At 42.4% G+C, this 16,198-nt stretch overlaps 1 long non-coding RNA gene across 2 annotated transcripts in view; it reads left to right on the top strand.

Moving 5' to 3' along the window:
• Positions 1-8,868, top strand: part of LOC134298648 (uncharacterized) — a 28,591-nt gene extending 19,723 nt beyond the window's left edge. For both annotated transcript variants that reach the window (XR_010005744.1, XR_010005743.1), the window contains exon 2: positions 8,751-8,868. This is a non-coding gene — a long non-coding RNA (uncharacterized LOC134298648). The remainder of the gene's footprint in view (positions 1-8,750) is intronic.
• The last annotated feature ends 7,330 nt before the right edge of the window (positions 8,869-16,198 follow it).

The raw sequence follows: 16,198 nt of genomic DNA, 5'->3' as shown, positions 1-16,198 counted from the left end.
GCTGAGAAAAGGTGACTTGCCCATTATCACCAATGGATCTCCATGGCTGAATAGGAATTTGATCCCTGGTCTACTGAAATCCTCATTCCATGTTTTGTTTTGTTTTTTCCGTGTCAGGAGCAACCGGAGTTGCTTCTGAAGTGAGAGAATTGGCCGTCTGCAAGGACGTTGCCCAGGGGACGCCCGGATGTTTTGATGTTTTTACCATCGTTGTGGGAGGCTTCTCTCATGTCCCCGCATGGAGCTGGAGCTGATAGAGGGAGCTCATCCGCGCTCTCCCCGGGTGGGATTCGAACCTGGCTGCCTTCAGGTCAGCAACCCAACCTTCAAGTCACAAGGCTTTTATCCCCTAGGCCACCGGAGGCTCCCATTCCATGTTGAAAACACTATACCTTCCTTGAAAGCTTGTTTTCATGTTAAATCAACTCTCTGCATTATGGTGGCCCCACCATAGGGTTTTCTTGGCAAGATTAATTCAGAGGATTTATACTGCCTTGCTCTAAAGCTGAGATACTGTAACTTGTCCAACATCACCCAGTGGGTTTTGACAGTGTAAAGGGGATTTAAACCATAGTCTCCCAGAGTTCTAGTCCCAAGATTTACTGTGCTACACAACATTGGCTCTCTGAAATAAATAAACATGGAACAAAGTTGTCACGCAGTTGAAATGCTTTTGGATGAGACAGATTAGCTGGGGCCCTTTCTATCTGATTCCAGGCTTGTCCTCAAACAGCCTTGGTCACCTTGTTCATGGCCCATGCTAGAAGACAGACAATGGGAACGCAATTCTGCTCATTCTCCTAAATCCCTTTGGTGATCTTGATACTGTCGGACTGTTTTCCTCTTATCTTTCTAACATACTTATCATGTTTCTGTTAATGTCTCTTTCCCTTCTTTCTTTGCTTAGTCTGTCAAGGTTTACCAGGGTTCTATTTTAGATCCTTTGCTCTTTATCTTTATCCGTAAAGCCCTCTTTATTTTGGCATCAGTTATCACACCCATGCTGACAATCTACCATTATTCATCCACTTGCTTTTAAAATAGGATGCAATGCTACAGTCACAGTTCATGGACAGAAACGTCAATGGAAAAAAACTTAACTTTTCAGTCAAACTAAATGGGATTGTCCTATTTTTTCTCTCCTAACTTTTCTGTTCTTCCGGTTTCATTGTTTATTCTGGGCAGTACATTTTTATTTTTCAAAAACACTTCCTAGACTATCTTTTAAAAAGAATGTCAGGAGCGACTTGAGAAACTGCAAGTCGCTTTTGGTGTGAGAGAATTGGCTGTCTGCAAGGATGTTGCCCAGAGAACACCCAGATGTTTTCCCATGCTGTGGGAGGCTTCTCTCATGTCCCTGCATGGGAAGCTGGAGCTAACAGACGGGAGCTCAACCCGTTCCCCGGATTTGAACCAATGACCTTTTGGTCAGCAGTCCTGCCAGCACAAGGGTTTAACCCATTGTCCCACCTCACAGAAATAGTGAGACAGTGAAATAAAGCTGAATAAACATCCCCTTTTTGTAAAAGAGAGAGAGAGAGAGAGAGAGAGAGAGAGAGATTATCCTGTCTACCTTGAAGAAGTCCAACAATTCTTATCATATTATATCTGTCTTCTTATGGGTGGTTATCTGGTCTAGGAATTAGGGCATGAAACATTTGCACTTCTATCATTCCTTGGAGGGCTGATTCCAGAACTGTTGTTCAGCCCTATAGCACTTCCAGCAAGAATCCCAAAAATTTCCCTCTTACTTTGTGTGGTCACATTTAAGCATCTTTATACTGTTGAATGAAGTCACATGGAAATTCAGAGGAAAGGATAACATTTTATGACATGTCTGCCTCACACAAACTCTCTTTCATTTGAGCCAGAAGTCTTGCCATATCAATGCCCATATTGATGACTTTTATGTGCTGTCCTAAAAACACTTAATGGGTTTACATCCATGATCTAAATATCAGGTAGCTCACTGGAAATTGTGTTCCCTATCTAGTGTTCACTCATATAGTACTAGCTGTGCCCAGCCACATGTTGCTGTGGCTTATGGGAATTATTTGTTGGCCAGGTGGAATAGCAGTGAATAGCCTTGCAGTCTCAAAGCCTGGCTGTTTTCTTCCTATGGGAATCCTTGTTTCACCAAATGCTGGAATGCAATGGAGTAGGGTTACTGCTAGGAAACCTGGGTACTTTATGTTCTAGGGGAATGGTTTTTTGGGCTGCTAGAATTAAAACGAATTAAAACGAATTAAAACTGCTTCAAATCCTGTCTGCTTGCTACCTAGGGGAATCTTTGGTTGATCAGCTTCAATAGTAAAGAGTAGTATCACTGCTTCAAAGCCTGGCCACCTTCTACCAAGGTTAGTCTGGTCGAATTGCACTGAATAGCCTTGCTGCTTGCAAGCCTGGCTGCTTTCTTCCTTGCGGAATCCTTGGTTGGCCAGTTTGAATAGCAATTTATAGTTTCAGTGTGGCAGGTATGAATTTTGGAATTAGGCACCTTGATTATCATTTAATAGACTTGCAGCTTCAAAGCCTGTCTGCTTCCTGCCTGGGGAAATCCTTTGTTGGGAAATGTTAGCTGGCCCTGATTGTTTCCTTTCTGGAATTCCCAATTTCCCTGCTTTTAGAGTGTTGCACTTCATTTACTGTCCTGGTTTTAGAGATTATATTGTTCTGCATTATTATACCACAGTAATTATTACATATTACAGTAGAGTCTCACTTATCCAAGCTAAACGGGTCAGCAGAAACTTGGATAAGCAAATATCTTGGATAATAGGAAGGGATTAAGGAAAAGCCTATTAAACATCAAATTAGGTTATGATTTTACAAATTAAGCACCAAAACATCATGTTTTACAACAAATTTGACAGAAAAAGCAGTTCAATCCACGGTAATGTTATGTTTTAATTACTGTATTTACGAATTTAGCACCAAAATATCACAATATATTGAAAACATTGACCACAAAAATGGCTTGCATAATCCAGAAACTTGGATAAGCAAGGCTTGGATAAGTGAGACTCTACTGTATATTTATAATCTTATATTACAGTAGAGTCTCACTTATCCAACATAAACTGGCCGGCAGAATGTTGGATAAGCGAATATGTTGGATAATAAGGAGAGATTAAGAAAAAGCCTATTAAACATCAAAATAGGTTATGATTTTACAAATTAAGGACCAAAACATCATGTTATCCAACAAATTTGACAGAAAAAGTAGTTCAATACACAGTAATGTTATGTTGTAATTACTGTATTTACAAAATTAGCACCAAAATATCACGTTATATTGAAAACATTGACTACAAAAATGTGTTGGATAATCCAGAACGTTGGATAAGTGAGACTCTACTGTATCTGCTTAGAACTGGATTATATGAGGCTCCTTCTACACAGCTGTATAAAATCCACACTGAACTGGATTATATGGCAGTGTGAACTCTAGATAATCCAGTTCAAAGCAGATACTATGGATTATCCTGCCTTGGCATTCTGGGTAATATAGCTGTGTGGAAGGGCCTTGAGTCTACACTGCCATATAATTAAGTTCAAATCAGATAATCTGTATTTTATAGGCTGTGTGGAAGAGGCTTAACTGCCTGTGCCCTGGGCACCATCTTGGCCAGTGATGGCCAACCTATGACACACGTGTCAGCACTGACACGCCTAGCCATTTTTGCTGACACGCTGCTGCATGCAGATTGATTGGATGACTATGTCTTTTGTGGCCAAATTTGGTGTGATTTGGCCCAGTGGTTTTGTTGTTTACTCTATGGGAATTATGCGCACGCACGCACACACACACACACACATATATACTATTGTAGTATATTATCATATTATTACTATTATATTATTATTACATTATTCACTACATTGAAACTAGAATAGAGAGAAATCAGCATGGAAACTGCAAAAGGTACCATAGATTGTTGTACATGGAAATAATGGTAGTAAATAGTTTTTGATTTATTGAATACAGTTATATATTACAATTATATATTTTTGTTATTTAAACTATACATATTGCAAAATTATGGTTTTTTTCTCGAAGTGACACACCACCCAAGTCATGCTAGGTTTCTTGTTGAATTTTGACACACCAAGCGTAAAAGGTTGCCCATCATTGATCTTGGCTGAGGGAGTTGCTAGGACACAAAGGGGGCGGGGCCTAAAGGCAGCGGGGTAGGATGGGGGGTAAAGGCAGCAGAGCCTACCTTTCTAACTCGCAGTTAAGGGGAGAAAAGCTCTTCCTCATCCTCTGTAATTTGGACTATTTTTCTAGGGTTTTTTGATTGAAAGACATATTTTGGATGACTATGTCTTTTGTGGCCAAATTTGGTGTGATTGGGTTCAGTGGTTGTGTAGTTTACTCCATAGTAAAATGAACATTACATTTTTATATATATAGATATGTAGTGTGGCGCACAATACCGGGTGGTACATTTAAATCACATGCATGTACATATGATATGCATACATATACATACACATTTAAATATTTAAGAGTAGAGACATCACACTGGCAATGAAAATCCGCATAGTTGTAGCAGTGGTATTACCAGTAGTAACCTATGGATGTGAGAGCTGGACCATAACGAAGGTTGAGCAAAGGAAGATAGATGTTTTTGAGCTGTGATGTTGGAGGAAAATTTTGAGAGTGCCTTGGACCGCAAGGAGATCCAACCAGTCCATACGCCAGGAAATAATGCCCGACTGCTCACTGGAAGGAAGGATATTACAGGCAAAGATGAAATACTTTGGCCACATAATGAGAAGACCGGAGAGCTTGGAGAAGAGAATGATGCTGGGGAAAGGGGAAGGAAAAAGGAAGAAGGGCTGACCAAGGGCAAGATGGATGGATGGTATCTTTGAAGTGACTGGCTTGACTTTGAAAGAGCTGTGGGTTGCAATGGTGGGCTGGTCCATGAGGTCACAAAGAGTCGGAAACAACTGAACGAATAAACAAAAACACACATCAGATTTAGTCTGAGTTTAGGAATGAATGCTGGAAGTTTCAGGTGGCTAGGAGGAAGCAAGGATTCCCTCACCTCAGCATTTTAAATGAAAATAACAACAAAAAATTGACCTCTGACCATCTTTCATTTTGTTTCTCTCCTAGTGATTCAACAGGAAAACAACTGTCAATTCATGCCTCCCAGCTGATGGATGATCAGTTGGGTGGTAGGGAAAAGAGGTTGGGGTATCCTGAGGCTCCAAGACCCCCACAGAGAGTGACCAATGGTCACATCATGTGAGCCAGAAGCTGCCCATATATGCTTTTTTACAGTCCTTTGCAACTGAAGACTGATTTCCTGCACTTGTAAACATATAATTTCAATTTCAACTAAAAGTAGAAACAGCCAGAAGGAACAAAATCAGACGGGGCAAAATTAGTAAAAGTAGCAAGAGCACATGAAAATAAATGTGTAAATATCCTGTGAGGAATGTCTTAAACAGCAGGGCATGTTTAGCCTGCAGAAGAGAAGGTTGAGAGGAGACATGATGACCTCACACGTCTGAGGATGCCTACCATAGATGTGGGTGAAACATCAGGAGAGAATGCTTCCAAAACATGGCCATACAGCCCAGAAAACTCACAGCAACCCATGATGGCCATGTTTAACTGTTTGAAAGGATGTCATAAGGAAAAGGGAACAGGCTTATTTTCTGTTGCCCTAGAGACTAGCAATGGGTTCAAATTACTGAAAAGAGATTCCGCCTGAACATTAGGAAGAACTTTCTGACTGTAAGAGCTGTTCAGCAGGGAGACTGACTGCCTCAGAGTATAGTGCTGTGGTTCTCAACTTGTGGGTCCCCAGGTGTTTTGGCCTACAACTTCCAGAAATTCCAGCAGTTTACCAGTTGTTAGGATTTCTCGGAGTTGAAGGCCAAAATATCTGGGGACCCACAGATTGAGAACCACTGGTTTAGTGGAAACTCCTTCTTTGGAGGCTATTAAACAGAGGCTGGATGGCAATCTGTTGGAGATGCTTTGCTTATGCCTTTCCTGGATCACAGGGGGTTGGACTGGATGGCCCATGTAGTCTCTCTTATAAGGAGCTACCAGTATATACTTTTGTAGGTCCCTTGCAACAGTCCTTGTTTATTCCTGCTAGCTCTATTCTGTAGTTCAACCTATATGAGTTAATTTGTAAGCTACCAGTGTGCAGAACAACCTTCTTTTTTGAGGACAGAATTTGCAAGCTTCTGGTCTATAATCATATCAGTCACTCAACATCTTACTTAAGAGCATAAACAAATCCTGATTGCATAGCTTTAGAACCAATCAGTTTTGACACATTTCCAGGTGTGCCTGCTGAAGATTAGGAAAGTGTTTTTGCAGTGATTCCATAATGACACTTGGTACATAGTTTGCCTGCTTTAGTTGTCATAGGTATAGTTGGACATGTGTATTCTCAAAGCACCCTTGGGAAAATCAGAGTAGATGAGTTGTTCAGGATTTCCTCCTCTTACTTGTGTGGTGATAAACTTGTATTCCACAGATCTAGTCTGAAATTCCATCCCAACAAGGGAATATAAATACAGAAGGTGACCTTGCCTGAAGCTACTATGATTTCAAGAGAAATGACGGCAACCACAAACCAAAAAAAAAAAAAAAGGAAGACATGAGGACACACCTGTTAGATCAGACCAAAGGGCTATGTAGTGGCATGGTCAGATGCCACTACATGTCTTTGTCCACACACATTCCTTACTAAAGACTTCATCCCACTGAAGATGTCAAGTGTTTGAGAGAGTAGGAAACCATTCAGTTTAGGCATACTCCATTTTGAAATTAAATGGATGTTTTTCCTACCTTCATCACACACTTTTCAGTCTATCCATTTTACTTAGGAGTCCTCCATTGACAAGCTGGAAGGTGTCCAGAGGAGGGCGACTAAAATGATCAAGGGTCTGGAGAACAAGCTCTACAAGGAGTGGCTGAAAGAGCTGTGTATGTTTAGCCTACAGAAGAGAAGGCTGAGAGAAGACATGATGGCAATGTATAAATATGTAAGGGGAAGTCATAGGGAGGAGGGAGCAAGCTTGTTTTCTGCTGCCCTGGAGACTAGGACACGGAACAATGGCTTCAAACTACAGGAAAGGAGATTCCACCTGAACATCAGGAAGAACTTTCTCACTGTGAGAGCTGTTCAGCACTGAAACTCTCTGCCTCAAAGTGTGGTAGAGGCTCCTTCTTTGGAGGCTTTTCAGCAAAAGCTGGATGACCATCTGTTGGGGGGGTGCTTTGAATGTGATTTCCTGCTTCTCAGCAGGGAGTTGGACTGGATGGCCCACGAGGTCTCTTCCAACTCTATGATTCTATGATTTGCCATCACACTGTTGAGATTTGTCCCTGCCCAGTGTCCCTCCCCCCGTTTTCTTTGTGGGGAAAAAATCTGAAGATAATTGCTGACAGTAAACCATATCTGCTGTTATGGAAAGTTATGTACCATTACAAATATTTAAAATCCATCAGTCCATAGCATCGATCCATGGTAGTTGAAGTGATGTCAAACTGTTGTAATTGGACAGTGTAGATGCATTCATATACTTACCTGCCCTGGCTCCCTGAACTAAATTAATAGCCAAGAGCTATGCCTAGTAGCAGAACTTGGTTGTAATAGTAATCCTGTTTGTTAGTCAGACAATCATTTTAAGAAAGGACTAGAACCCTTATGAATAAGAACCAGAATCACCAGCAGAACAGATCTTTTTCACCCATTGCAGCTCCTGGCAGTTAATGTAGCTGTGAAGAAGGAAGAGATGGGCCTAAAGCTTTGAAATATTTTCAATAGTTTAATTAAAGTTCAGTGTACTCCCCAGAGTGCCCTTCTTGGGAAAGAGGGGGTCTGCCTAGGAAAAGAACCTGCTTCTGCCCCCCAATCACTTCCAGTCTAGTGGAAGCTGTTCCGAGGAACTCTGTCCTCATGAAATAGAGTTATTTAAAACAGCCACAGATAGCGAAACCTGAGATGCAGATACTGAGTCCCATTAAGTGGGTGGCCAGTACCAGCAACAGGCCGCCTGTGGATTCGAGCGCCTGAGCTAAACCCAATTTTTCCAATCAAGAAATCTCATCAAGTTGAGGAAGAAGCCACCAAGGTAGTTCATTCAAGTCAGTTGATTTGGATACCAGGTCACGGTAACCAGAAGAAGAAAGCTGAGATCCCTTTTACAAGCAAAGCATGCCTTTTTATACATTCAAATCCTTTGTTTTTCCCACGTCTGCCTCAACTGGAGGTGGCTCCGCGTTTATTGGAGGAGCCTTGATGTCATTGCCAGCTGGGGAGGATTCCCTTGGAGAGGCGGGACTGAAGCACCCTCCAGCCAATCGGAGAGTGTTCCCCGCTTCCAATGCAGACTGGAAGAGAAAGGCTCAGGAGGAAAAGAAGATACAATGAAGCAGGCATAGAGGATAACGCACCGAGGTGCACATTTAATGAGCAGTTACTTTATAATAGACTAATTTTAAAAAGGGGAAAGATTGTTGTTAAAAATATCACTGATATCTGCTGCTGGGCACTTCCAGTCCTGCAAATGTTTGCATTGCTGATCAACCGAACTTCAGGCGATCGCTACCTGTGGCACTCTCCGCTGTGGTACCAATTTTGTCACTTTAATAATTTGACCCAGGAGGGGGGGGGGGCATGTTCAACATCACTCACTCAGCAAGGTGGGACTCCTCCGCAGCCGCTGTGAAGCCTCCGTTTGACCCCCCTCTTTTCTTCCCTCTTTAGATCTACATTGGCTCCATTCCTGTTGTGAATTCAGCTCCTGAAGCTCCTTACAAACTTCAGCTCTTTCCCTGTATAGAAACCATAACTCACAGATGCAATACAGTGACAATGGAAAGACTCAAGTGAAGCAATGTGTATATTTTTAAAAGAAAGCACAAAAGAATGCCTAGAATGACACTGTATTGGGATCCAGCCAGGGAGAAGGATTGGAGAAGGGATACAAGCAGAACTGTCCTTAGGTAATTTTCTGGAGTAGGCAAACGGAATGTTGGCGCCCCCCGGGAGGCAGGGCCATGTGGGGCGGGAGGTGTGGCTACACGGGGCGGGAGGCGGGACTGCGTGGGGTGGGAGGCGGGACCACGCGGGGCGGGAAGGAAGACGTTCCTAGGCACTTTGCTGAGGAGAAAAGCGATGCCTGCTTCTCTCTTCAGCAAAGTGCCCAGGAACGTTTGCCTTCTCACCAGGAAGACATTCCTGGGCACTTTGCTGAGGAGAAAATCCGTGCCCACTTCTCTCCTCAGCAAAACGCCCAGGAACGTTTGCCTTCTCACCAGGAAGACATTCCTGGGCGCTTTGCTGAGGAGAAAAGTGGCGCCCACTTCTCTCTTCAGCAAAGTGCCCAGTAACATTTGCCTTCTCCGAGGAGTGGCCAGGCTGCGCGGGCCGCATGGCGGCAAGGCCCAGGCTGCAGCAGCAAGGCCCAGGCCATGGCGGGAAGGCCCAGGCCACGGCAGGGAAGCCAAAGGTGAAGGAGGCGGGGGGTGGTGCCACCCTCCCGGGGGCCTCGATGGCACCCCCGGGACGATGGCGTCACAGGCAAATGCCTAGATTGCCTGGCGGTTGGACCGCCTCTGGATACAAGGATGAAAGAAGGGATAGGGGAGGGAAAGAAGGGGTAGAAGGAAGAAGCAAAGGTATCAATGGAAAAAGGGAGGGAAGGGGAAAAGGGGAGAAGAAAAGGAAAAAGAGGGGACAAAAGGAGGAAGAAGAAAAGAAAGGAGGGATAAAAAGAAGAATGGACTTCACAATAGACTTATCTACAATATAAAATGGTTTAAACAAAAAGAGACTAAGGGAAAATACAATTATGTTATCAACAAAAGAGAAAACTCCGAGATCAACCATTTTTTTCTTTTTTCTTTTTTTCTTTTTTTTCTTTTCTTTTCTTTTTTTTCTCTTTTTTCCCCTCCGGTTTTCTCTCTTCACCTATTTTCAGAACCCTTTCACCCCCCTCACTTTCCTATCAATATATTGTTCCACCACTTTCAATGTATTATGTTTCTTTACAAAATAAAAAATAATGAGCCAAAAAAAAAGAAAAGAAAGGAGGGAGAAGGGAAAGAAATGAGGAGATGTCTTTCTCCAGGAGATACAGCCAATGCCCCCCTTCCTTCTGCTGCCAGGCCAGCCATCCTCTTCCTTTCTCTCTCTCCCTCTCCCTCCCTCTCTCCCCCTCCCCTCTGTCCCCCTCTTGAGCAAAAGATGAGCAAAAGGTAATGGCAGAGCATTTCTCCAAAGGGCATTTTGGCTCCTCCCACAAATTGTGTCACCATTTCATTTCAAAGCGGAGAACAGGAGGAATTCATCACATGACAGAATTGGCCATTTTGCCCATCTCTATGCGGATAATTTACAAAAAAGTCCCTTGCCAACCAGCTAAGAAAATGTCTGAAAAGCTAATCCTTTAGAACACTTAAAAGATGCCTCTACCCTACACTTTAAGCCTATGTCATGTGATGAACACAGCAGATTGCCATTTCTTAAGTGGGTGGCTCAGTAAAATTTAATGAATGTGATGAAGTGGTAAGAGGGTATATAGCCAAAGAGATGATTTAATATCATTTGGGGATGATGTACTCCCGTTTACCCCTATTAGAAATCGTTGAAGAAGGAATTATGCCCAGCCACATTGGTTTGTTGTGACCTGCAGAGTACACAGAAACTATCCTTTTAAATGAAACTATAAGGCTTTCTCTGTGTTTGCAGCAAGTAAGAATGGGAAGAAAGTGGGACTTACAACTCTATATTTGTAATTAGATGTTGGGGTTCAGCAGCAAGATGCTGGGGATTCCTCGGAAGATGAGGGGGTGATGGGTTTCCCACAGACAAGTCTATGTGTGATAAGGGTGATTTGCAGGCCTCAGATCAGAGAGAATTGTTGGCAGTTGCAGAGTCAGGATGTTTGGGATTCCAATATCAGTTACTTAGCAACTGGGGAAAAGTCCACTTCTCTTGGGAATCAGCCTTCGAGGCCTTCTGCAGGTGCAGATGGGGAGTTTTCCCATGATATCAGATTAGGCCTCCTCAGGGAGGAAGTCAAAGATAGATTAATTAGGTATTCAGAAAGACTCTGTGAGAAGTCTTTGAGACCCAGGTCTCAAAGGCATGACTTCATGGCTTCTTGGTCGGGCCTCAGCTTAAATTAAGTGATGTTTACTTGTGTCTCCAGAGCAGACAACATTGCCATATAATCAAGTTCTTGTTTTAGCTCTCCTGCTCATGATTCAATTCTCTAGCGTTTGCCTATGTTCCTGAATTTTTGCCTTGGAAAAGTTTCTGTTTTCATGCTTGTGGATTTATGCCAATGTTCTAAGATCTGCTGGGGAGGCCCTCCTCTTGATCCCACCTCTGTCTCAAGCATGGTTAGTGGGGACGAGAAAGAGGGCCTTCTCGATGGTGGCCCTGAGGCTCTGGAATTCCCTCCCAAAAGAGATTAGATTAGTTCACACCCTGGATTCCTTCCAGAAGAATCTGAAAACGTGGATGTTCACAGGTGCCTTCTCGTAACTGATTATTAATTGTCCATGCGCTTTACCTAGGCCTTGGCCATTCCACGCACTTTATTACCTTTAGTCACTCCCATCCCTAGACACTGAAGAATATGCACTTTCAGGTTTCCTTTTCCCCTTAAAATGGCCCATGTCCTATGGTGCTTGACTACTGATTGGGATTATTGTCTATGTTTTAAGCTATTTTAACTTTTGTAAGATGTGTTATCATACTGTGATTTTATTGTGTTGCTGTTTTTATTGATGTAATACTGTTTTGGGCTTGTCCCAGTGTAAGCCACCCGGGTCCTTCGGAAGATGGAGGGGGGTATAAATAAAGTATTATTATTATTATTATTATTATTATTATTATTATTATTATTGACTTCCTGGATTTCATGTACCTTGCTATCAGAGCTGGTCCAATGTAATTTTCAAGTGTAGGCGAACAGAACTTTGGCGCCCCCCCCCCAACCTTCGGGGTGAGAAGGGCAGGACACAAGTATGGGAAATAAATAAATAAAATCAGGACAGTAAAAAAAACTGCGCGGAGGGTCCCATTGCCCGTTTTGGGCGATGAGACCCTTCCGCTCATGCGCACGGTGCCGATCGCCCATTTTGGGCGATGGTGCTGTGCAGGTTGGCACAGAGCTTCGATTGCTCAGCGCAGCGGCACCAGCGGCGTTATGGGGGCGGTGTCAACGCCTTGACAGCGCCCCTATCGCCGTCCGCTCGAAGTGGCGGCTTCAGTCGCCTCTACGTTCAACTGGCCCTGCTTGCTATTAGGGACTATTGATCTTTTGTATATATGGACTACAGTGCTCCCTCACTACTTTGCGGTTCACTTTTCGTGGATTCGCTATTTTGCAGTTTTTCAATAAACTCTAATAAACTATTATAAAACATAAAAATTACAACTTACAGCCTAAGGAAGGGAGGAAGGAGAAGCCAAAGGGAAAGAAAAGGAGCCCAAGGCAGCAACGGGGGGAGAAGGAAGCAATTTATCAACACACTTAAAATAGTGTGTAACTACTAAAATAATGTATAAATATTAAAATAAATATAGTGTAAAATAAATCCTACTTCGTGGATTTTCACTTATTGCGGGTGGTCCTGGAACCTAACCCCCGTGATAAGTGAGGGAACACTGTACTGTTATTGCATAGCACTTTTTCCACTCCTTTTTGGGAAATGCCCTTTTCTCCTTTTGTACAGCCCTTGTTAGTAAACTGCTATTAGTAACTACTGGACTCTGTGTAGTGTTGGGTGAAAAGGTGTTCCAAGCCTAGAGTGCAATATTAGATTAGCATGCAACTTGTTTCAAACTGATCAAAAACCTGTTTGTTTGTTTTTTAAATAAACTAGGTTTTAGATATGCAGTAACAGAGCATAGATCCTGAGGCTGGAATCTAAGTGGTTGCTGTACTATTTAGCATCAGAAATTATGACACGAGAGCCAGGCTGTAGATGTTAACAGTGACCTTGCAAGTAGATATAATGTTCGTACAAATGTTCAAAAGCAGATTGCAAAAACAAGGTTGGATAATTCCGTGAGTGGATGAACATCATGACAGCTACAAAGAATTCAGTGGCAAATTAGACCTGGCAGGGGACAGCCACATTGCTTATTCATGTGTCTGTACCACTTATGTCTAAAGCAATGCTATTTTCACATGAAAACTGGGTGCATGATTAGAAGAGGAGTTAGAGTTTTTCTCTCATCATGATCCCATATCTTAGGGCACATTTCTGTCCACTGCAGTACACTTCCAGTAATTAGCCTAGCAATATTGCTAAGCTAGGAGGAAAATGCCTGCAGCAGCACAATGGTAAAAGTACTGGCGAGAGAGGACTTGTTTCAGATCCAATCATCCAAATTCTCCTTTACATGGAAAAAAAATGTATACTTCAGCCTGTACTATGTTAGAATGGGTGCGGGGAGGATGCATAATATTGCATGTTCTCCATGTAAAATGTTCCTGTAGGTTGTCAACTGACATATATCAGAGAAAACTATATGCAACACCTTTCCCTCTTGTGTTAGTTTCCTCCTACAAGAAGGATTAATTTTCTCCCTAGGGGGAGAGAAACAGCTTGTGCAGGGGAATATTGAATTATCAAAAATGCTAAAATATACGACACACATGTGTACACTGTGCTCTGATCAAATTGGCAGCAAAACCACATTCTCCAGTTGACTTTTGATTTTAAGAAAAACCAACACATATCAAGGATCTTGCACATAGTCAGAAAGGAGAACAAGTAAGATTTTATGTGTTGTCGAAGGCTTTCATGGCCCACATCTATGGCAGGCATCCTCAGAGGTTGTGAGGTATATTGGAAACTAGACGAGAGAGGTTTATATATCTGTGGAAGGTCCAGGGTGGGAGAAGGAACTTTTGTCTGTTGGAGGCAAGTGTGAATGTTGCAGTTAATCACCTTGACTAACATTGAAAGGCCTTGCAATTCAAGGCCTAGCTGATTCCTGCCTGAGGGAATCCTTTGTTTGGAGGTGTTAGCTGACCCTGATTGTTTCATGTCTGGAATTCCCATGTTTTCAGAGTGTTGTTTTTTATTTACTGTCCTGATTTTGGACTTCCCTTGCCTAGTTTCTAGTATACCTCACAACTTCTGAGGATGCCTGCCATAGATGTGGGCAAAACGTCAGAAGACAGTGCTTCTGGAACATGGCCATACAGTCCAGAAAACTCACAGCAAACCATAAGATTTTAAGTCTTCCCTGTTTCTTTCCAAGATGCTTGTCCCATCCTGAAACAGATAGGCATATGGTTCCGTTCTGATGAACAATAAACAAACCGAGATGCATGGCTGGTAATTAAATTAGCTTACATGAATGAAACTGCCAACAAAACATAGGAGAGTCAACCTGGTCAGGCTGTCTGCTGGGGGAATGTTTCCTATTTGTCACAACAAAGAGAAGAGCAAGGCAGATCTCACACATAATAATGCTTAAAAAGGAGCCAAGAAACAGAAGGGGATCTCCCTCTCTTTCTCCCTCCCCTTTGTAGAAAAGGAATAAAAATTAGTCTCAGCAGCAATTCAGTTCCTTATTCCCAAACCTGCTTTAAACCTCTTGGAGCCTTGAATTCATCCATAATGCAATTTATTTGAATTGCCTGATCACTCCATCTTTCAGATTTGAATTTCAGTGTAGAAACAAGAGAGCATCAGAAAACTGAGGACAGGTTCCCCATGTTGGTTTGTGTCTTGAGGATTGAAGCATTGAAGGGCAGTTTGTATTCTTTTTTTTTTTGTGGGTAAACAGTTTATTAATGAAACGTTACATAACAAAACAGCAAATTATCGCAAATATAGTCAGATAACAATCATTTTGAAATGTACATGCATATCTACATTAGTCAACCAGCCTGCCAATTCTAACACAGTACATATTATTATCTGTTACTCAAAACATATAGAACTGCTCTTTCCACATGTCATCCACCACTCTCAATCCAGGTTTCTATTCATTTTTATTTTTTTTAAGAAATTAAATATAAGAGTTTACCCTACCATTCAAACAAAACAAAAACATACACCGTATTACACACAACAAACCCTGCACGCACCCAAAACCCCTATCCCACATAAAATAAAACCCCTTCCCCACACCCGTGCACCCTTCACCATGACTTCCAACCCTGAAGCACTATGAAGCCTTTAAGCCAATTTATATATCCTTGTTAATAGTAACCCTAAATTCCTAATGGAACTCCTCTATGTTACTGACTCCTTATTCAGATATGCTATGGCCAGCTTCCATGTTTCTAAAAAGTCCTCATTACTTTTGTTCTTCCTATTGTTGGTAAGGGCAGTTTGTATTCATGCATGAAGCATTACTGATTGCACAACCCCAGGAGAACTACACTTTCCATACATTCAAAGGCAATGCTTTTCAGCTGGAACCTTCAACTCAATTGTTGGTATGTCATGGGCCACCTACATAAGGAGCTGCGGTGGCACAACGGGTTAAACCCTTGTGCCAGCTGGACTGCTGACTTGAAGGTTGGGTTGCTGACCTGAAGGTTACCGGTTCGAATTCGTGAGACAGGGTGAGCTCCCATCTGTTAGCTCTAGCTTGCGGGGACATGAGAGAAACCTTCCAGCAGGATGGTAACACATCCGGGCGTCCCCTGGGAAACATCTCTGTAGACAGCCGATTCTCTCACACCAGAAGCAACTTTCAGTATGTTCTCAAGTCACTTCTGACACAATTTTTAAAAGCCTACATGAGGTAGATCAACCTGCTAGACTGACAAGAGCAAAAGTCGTAAGAAAAGCTGGTGAAGGAAATAAAAAGGGAAAGAAAGCAGCAGAAAGGAGAGACACAAAGATTTCCTGGTGGCCAAACTAGATGTGGCAACAGAAGTTTTGTATGTTAAGACATAGATTTGCACCAAATAAATGGGGAAAATGGGATAGAGTTCAAAAACAAATTGGTCTGGGAAGCAGGACCTGCAGCAGTCATGATGGTTTTTGTGGTTTGAGTATTTTTCTTCCAATAAAATTGAGCTGAGAAAATCTGATATATTGTAACATGGAAAAAAAATTCTGCCAAAGAGTGGAACCTCTTCAAATTTTAATTGGATCAGAACTTAGTAGCTGTTGTCCTGTAATCAACTGGCTTTTTCAGCCCAGGACCCAGACCTGTGCAACATG

Source organism: Anolis carolinensis, chromosome 4 (assembly GCF_035594765.1).
Source record: "Anolis carolinensis isolate JA03-04 chromosome 4, rAnoCar3.1.pri, whole genome shotgun sequence".
NCBI classification, from domain to species: Eukaryota; Metazoa; Chordata; class Lepidosauria; order Squamata; family Dactyloidae; genus Anolis; species Anolis carolinensis.
Note: the sequence above shows the minus strand (reverse complement) of the source record. Positions and strands in the feature narration are given on the sequence as shown.